The sequence below is a fragment of the Amblyomma mixtum genome, chromosome 3 (genome assembly GCF_055824585.1).
Source record: "Amblyomma mixtum isolate Tamu chromosome 3, ASM5582458v1, whole genome shotgun sequence".
NCBI classification, from domain to species: domain Eukaryota; kingdom Metazoa; phylum Arthropoda; class Arachnida; order Ixodida; family Ixodidae; genus Amblyomma; species Amblyomma mixtum.
This window is the reverse complement of record NC_143014.1, coordinates 287,192,944-287,199,770: the sequence shown is the minus strand read 5'-3', so window position 1 is coordinate 287,199,770 and position 6,827 is coordinate 287,192,944. Positions and strand designations below refer to the sequence as shown.

General features: G+C 52.9%; 1 long non-coding RNA gene across 1 annotated transcript in view; it reads left to right on the top strand.

Moving 5' to 3' along the window:
• The first annotated feature begins 332 nt into the window (after positions 1-332).
• Positions 333-6,827, top strand: part of LOC149355089 (uncharacterized) — a 111,995-nt gene continuing 105,500 nt past the window's right edge. The window contains exon 1 of the long non-coding RNA XR_016289693.1: positions 333-1,028. This is a non-coding gene — a long non-coding RNA (uncharacterized LOC149355089). The remainder of the gene's footprint in view (positions 1,029-6,827) is intronic.

Below are 6,827 nucleotides of genomic sequence, written 5' to 3'. Positions count from 1 at the left end.
GCTGTCAGTTATGACTATGATCACGATGTTTCTTAATCTGAGAATGTAATTGTTCTGGGTGTGTCGCACGTGATGTCGCGCGCAATTGTGGTCGTTGGTTGGCAGGAGGATGCACATGCGGTTAGTACCGCCGTCAGGACGCTTAACACGAACGCTCGACATTGTGGCTTGAACAGACCCCAGCGCCACGGAGCGTTGGCTGCTGGAGCCGAGGCGCAGTATGTTTGCGGCGGCTGACGATAGCTGGAGCGCAGTTCGATTTGAATTGTGTCTAGCTGTGTCAGACCGACGGCGAGAGTGCGCGCTTGGCCTTTTCGCTACGTTTCGCTTGTTGCAGCAGTCTCACGCGCGCAGGGAAAACATGTTGTTTGCTCATCTAGGCAACTCTAGGGAAAACATGTTTGCTCAGTTCGTGCGCCTTTAAAATTTGTCCTCAAAGCTGCCACTTGAAATAGAGATTAGGGACAGCAAAGCAAACGATTGTTCGTGGTTATTCTTGCTCAGGATCTGTGCAGCTCTTTTGAACCGACACGCCAGGATGTATGCAGAATGTAAAGGTGAAAGCCGGACACCAACCTTTGAGAAGACGCCTGTGCGCGGTATCAGAGAATGGAAAACGAAGAACATGTACAGCTGTAAGCGGCAGATTTATTTCTTATCCAATCTTACAAACACCCCGAACTCGCGTGTGCTCTGCTTTTCCTGATATTTATTTCTTTCAAGCGGAAGCTTTGAGGCCACCTGGAAACGCGCGTAAACTGTCGCACGCCATGTCGGGTTTCCGAAATAAACAAACTGCAACGTGTTTCTGCGCGTCCGTGAGACAGCAACAAACGAGCGAAACGTGGCGAAACGGGCCCGTCAAGAGCCCGCACTGGTCAGACAGAAGCGAAAGACAAGTTTCAAATCGATCTGCTCTCGAGCTATCTCCAGCCACCGCAAACCTACCGAGAGCATTGTCTCGGCTACAGCAGCCGACGCTGGGCGGGGCTGGCGTCATCCAAGATACGCAGTCGACCGTTCGTGCGGTAAGTACGTACATGTCTCACTATACGAGATTGTTGGTCTTTCAACATCCAGTCTCTTGTGGGGATTGAGGAAGCAAAATAGCTATATTTATTCGCCAACAAACATGAAATTTTTCTCTAACCAGCTCTTAATGTTGTCAACATCAGACAAAAAATAAGTATGTACATGCCCCATGAATGATTGCATGAGTCCGGGCCAATTCCGTGTCATCTTCGAATTAATATATTAGGCAATTCAAATTTAGCATGCCAAGGTCATATACATAATCATTAATAAAGGCCTAAGTTAAGAACTTTAGGGCACTGCCACTTTGTTAACCTTATATCGCTATAACTTTCGCTAATTGTGGCCGTCTCTTCACGGTTCTCAAAGTAGCTTTTCAATGCAAACGCAGATGACTACGAAATAAATTTGCTATCATATGCAGTAGCAGATCTCTCAGCAGTGTCAAATGATTTTGTCAAATCCACGAACAGTGGCAGCACAGCTTCATTTTCATCAGTTTTTGAGTGCAAAAAAATTGAAAAGTTTTCAAGTAGTGTTATACAAGTGCCACACGGGCAAACTTGATGGCATTAGTGCTTACTGCTTAAGTTTTAATGGTATTCATGCGGTGCCACACGCACCGCATTAGCCTTAGCATGGCATTAGCCTTACTGATATTCCCGACTTAATGAGCAATGCGGTCTCTGGTCCCCAAACCACACGCAGAAAAGCATGCAGCTTTGTTAGTAATAGCTTTCTGACGAGTAGTAAATTTTTAATGCAAAACTTTCAGTCAGATGAGGCATCTCTACTGCATTTTTTGTGTGCCGCAATTTTACCGGCACTTCTGACAGATACTCTCGGCTTCTGACCTGACCACGGTGTAAGAATAATCTAAGTGTTGACAATGACCGCCCGCCGCGGCGGAGAGCGCGCAAAGATCTTGTTCGCCCACTAGTACAAGCACCGACCACACAGGCGCGGGGGCGATGCGGAGCAGGGTCCATCAGGAAAGAATTTTTCTATGATAACTCAAGAGGTAGTGCCCTACTCTTTGAAGCTAGGTCAGGGTGTCTTAGGACGCACAGCTACAAAAACAAATTTAACGAAGATGATTACACATGTGCTGTGTGTGGTATATCTGTAGAGACAATAGACGATATGCGAAATGCGCAGAGCCATCTCTAAGCGCTCCGAGAACTAAGTCCTCCATGTTGGTACGGTACAGAAACCGAAACCGCTGCCCAGCGTTGGGTTAAAACGGCTGCGCTTCGTTTGAAAAGCAAAATGCCGATGCAGTGTTGCGCTACCCTCTCCACTGTGAAAAGACACTACGATGCGTGCCAGAACTAGGTGCGTTCCAGCTTTTCGCTTTTCTATGTTTTTTACTCCGTCCCAACGTTTTAGTAACACAAAACGCCATGCGAGGTATCATGTGTCAGCACGCGGATCAGTGCGCAGCTTTCGCTTTCTGCGCTGATTTTTGACAAATCTCTCGGGTCGGGGTGATTTGCGTTTAAATTAAGATAAGGACCACAGCCTTTGTTGTATCTGATCAAAATTAGAAGCCGATTTCGTGCATTTATCAACTCTCCGGTCGGGCGTGAATATATATTGTCACCGACAAACGGGTGAAGAAATAGCCCAGGTTCTAATTAGACGAGGTGGGCGTGCCAGCCAGCAGGCAGCTCGAGCGAGGAAGACGACGATCTTCGATCACCTCGAATGCCCAAGGCTTGGCAAGTCCCTGCTTAAACAGTTCGGCCGCGGTACGGCGCCACTGATTGGTCGGACGGTGGCAATGCTCCCCCTCTCTGAAGGGCACCGACTCGGTGCCGCAGCAATGGGCAGCACGAAGAGAAGGGACGCTGCATGTGTCCGGCGGTAGGTGTAGACATGCCTGTAGCGCTAGCGGGCGTGGTATGGCTTCATCCGTGCGACATGGACAACTTCGGAGGTCGGCCGTCTGGAGGAGCGAACTGTTCCTTGGGGAAGGACCTCATAGTTCACCTCACTTACTTGGCGGAGTACTTCGTAGGGGCCGAAATATCGGCGCAGAAGCTTTTCGGAGCGTCCACGCATGCGGATTGGGCTCCAAACCCAGACTTGTTCGCCGGGCTGGTAACTAACAGCTCTGTGGCGGAGGTTATAGCGGCGAGCGTCGTGGGCTTGCTGGTGCCGGATGCGCTGTCGAGCGAGTTGGCGGGCGGCCTCGGCGTGACGTACGAAGTGGTCAGCACCCACAACAGTTGAGGTAGTACTAGTTGGAAGCAACATTGCATCCAGCATGGTGGTGGCTTCGCGACCATGCACTAAACGAAACGGAGTGAAACGCGTCGTTTCCTGTAGTGCAGTGTTATAGGCGAAAGTGACGTAAGGGAGTATGGCATCCCAGTTCCGGTGGTCTGCGTCAACATACAAGGAGATCATGTCGGCGATCGTCTTGTTGAGCCGTTCGGTGAGTCCGTTCGTTTAAGGGTGGTAGCGGTTGTTTTTCGGTGACTCGTGCCGCTAAGGCGCATAACCTCCTTTGTGAGGGCCGAGGTGAACGCCGTTCCCCTGTCAGTTATAACGACGAGGGGGCACCATGACGAAGCACAATGTTTTGAACGAAAAAGTTCGCAATTTCGTCAGCGGTACCACGGGGAAGAGCTTTAGTTTCACAGTACCGGCTGAGGTAGTTGGTGGCCACCACAATGTAGCGGTTACCCAGCGAGGACTGCGGAAAGGGGCCGAGTAAGTCCATGCCGACTTGGTGGAAGGGGACTTGTGGCGGATCAATGGGCTGTAGTAGTCCGGCAGGCTTAGTCGGTGGCGTCTTGCGACGTTGGCACTCGCGGCAAGTTCAGACGTAACGCTGTACAACTGCCGCAACCCTGGGCCAGTAGTACTTTTGGCGTATCCGCGCCAAAGTGCGAGAAAAACCCAGGTGACCAGAAGATGGGTCATCATGGCACGCCTGCAGGACTTCTTCGCGCAAAGCCGCAGGTACGACGAGCAGATAGACAGCTTCCGTCGGGAGGTAGTTTTTCTTATACAGAACGCCATCGCGCAAACAGAATGACGACAGACCACGTGAGAAGAGTCGCGGGGGCGACTCTGCGCTTCCTTCAAGATACTCAATGAGAGGCCGGAGTTCACTGTCGTCTCTTTGGTGTTGAGTGAGGACGGACGTGGAGATGGCGCCGAGAATTACAGAATCGTCGTCGGGATCAGCTCGGTTGTCCTCGACAGGGGCACGAGACAGACAGTCGGCATCACTGTGCTTCCTACCGGACTTATAAACGATGGTGACATCGAACTCTTGAAGACGAAGGCTCCAGCGTGCAAGCCGCCCCGAGGGATCTTTCAGGTTCGCTAGCCAACACAGCGAATGGTGATCACTGACAACTCGAAACGGGCGGCCGTATAAATATGGACGAAATTTGGTCACTGCCCACACAATTGCCAGGCATTCTTTTTCAGTAGTGGAATAGTTCGCCTCCAAGCGTGACAAGGTGCGGCTTGCGTATGCGATTACGCGTTCGAGACCATCCTGCCATTGCACAAGGACCGCACCGAGGCCGATGTTGCTGGCGTCTGTGTGCAGTTCAGTGTCGGCTTACTCGTCGAAGTGGCCAAGGATGGGCGTACTTTGCAGACGACTGCGGAGGTCTTCGAAGGCCTGTTGTTGCTCCTGGCCCCAGAAGAACGGTTCGGCATCTTTTGTGAGGCGGATGAAGGGCTCAGCAATCTGGGAGAAGTTCCGCACAAAACGCCGATAATAGGCGCAGAGGCCCAGAAAGCGGCGCACACTTCGCTTATCGGTTGGCATGGGAAAAGCAGCGACGGCGGCTGTCTTATCGGGATCAGGGCTTACCCCCTTAGCGCTCACGATGTGGCCCAGAAACTTCAACTCCTGGAAAGTGAAGTGACACTTTTCGGGCTTGAGGGAAAGACCGGCTGAACGAATGGCTGCGAACACGGTGCGCAGGCGCCTCAGGTGCTCTTCGAACGTAGCGGAGAAGATGACAACGTCATCCAGGTAGACGAGGCAGGACTGCCATTTGAGGTCGGCAAGCACGGTGTCCATCATTCTCTGGAAGGTGGCAGGAGCCGAGCACAGTCCGAAAGGGAGCACCCGGAATTCGTACAGACCATCCGGTGTAATAAAGGCGGTCTTTTCCCGGTCGCGCTCGTCCACCTCGATCTGCCAATAGCCACTACGTAAATCTAGTGACGAGAAATACGTGGCGTGGCGTAGCCTGTCCAGGGAGTCATCAATCCGCGGCAGAGGATAAACGTCCTTTTTGGTGACTTTGTTGAGACGCCTGTAATCAACACAGAACCTTAGGGTGCCATCCTTTTTCGCCACAAGAACAACAGGCGATGCCCACGGGCTCGTCAACGGCTGCATCACGTCGTCCTGGAGCATTTCTTGAACTTGTCGGCGAATAGCGTCACGTTCCTTCGAAGAAACCCGATAAGGCGGCTGGTATAACGGTCGCTGATTTGCGTCAACAATAATGCGATGCTTTGTGAGCGGAGTCTGCCTAACTTTAGAGGTCGAGGCAAAACAGTCGCGGAAAGAGTCGATAATGCTCTCCAGGCAGCGTTTCTGATGAGACGGGAGGTTCGGGTTGACGTCGGTCTTTATGGGAGTGGTCGGTGCCTCCACTGATGCCGGGATTTCGGACAACGCGTGCTGTCCCGCGAATTCACAAAGTTCTTCGAAATACGCAATAGCTGTTCTGCCAGGCAAACACTGAGGTTCAGAACCAAAATTGGTCACCAGAAGTTCCGTTCGCCCACTGTTCAATTCAATAATTCCGCGAGAAACACAGACTTGCCGACCAAGGAGCAGCGAGATGTTGGTTTCAGCGATGCCACGAGTGCTGGGGCTGTTATCGCACTCTACGGTAACAAACATGCTGGCTCTTAACGGGATTACTACCTGGTCGGCACAGACGCATAGCTTAGCCCTGCGTGGCTAGGTATCGTCGTCGACAGGGCCTTGGGTGGAAAACGACACGATGAGCTCCTGTAGATTGATAACGGCACCGTACTCTTGAAGAAAATCCAAACCGAGTATGAGGTCCTTGGAGCAATCGGGTAACACAGCAAAGCAACCAGGGAAAGTAACTCCGCGGATCTGGATGCGCGAAGTGCAGACACCGATCGGAGTTACGACGTGGCCACCAGCTGTCCGGATCTGCGGCCCAGACCAAGGGGTCAGTACCTTCCTCAGGGCCGTGGCTAACCGACTGCTCATTACAGAAAAATCGGCGCCGGTATCCACCAGTGCAGTAACGTCGTGGTTGTCAGCGGATACCGGAATTTCGGCAGAAACCAGTCGGTCGCAGCGCGTCGTTGAGGTCGTCGGGTCAGGTCGTCGTCGGTCGGAGCGTCGCGGCGAATCTTCGAATGGAGGCTCTTGACACGGTCCAGTAGCGGCGGCCCTACCCCCGGAGGACGCCGTCTTCAGTTTTCCCGACGAGGGGACGCACCTCTGAACTGGCCAGAGGTCGATGGGCGGCCGGGCGAAGAGAACCGCCTTGGGGATGGCGATCTGGACTGGCGCCGCTGCGGGGTCGAGGACTGCACGTTATCAGCCAGGTACAGCTCGATATCCCGTGGCCTTTCACCGTAGCGCGGTCGAGGTGCGTCAGGTGAAAACCCTCTTAAACCCATTCTGCGGTAGGGGCAGTGGCGGAGGATGTGCCCGGGCTCCCCGCAGTGGTAACAGAGCGGCCGATTGTTTGGCGTACGCCACACGTGCGCTTTGCTCATGCGGGGCCTGTACTCCTGCGGCACAGATGGTACTGCTGCGCTCG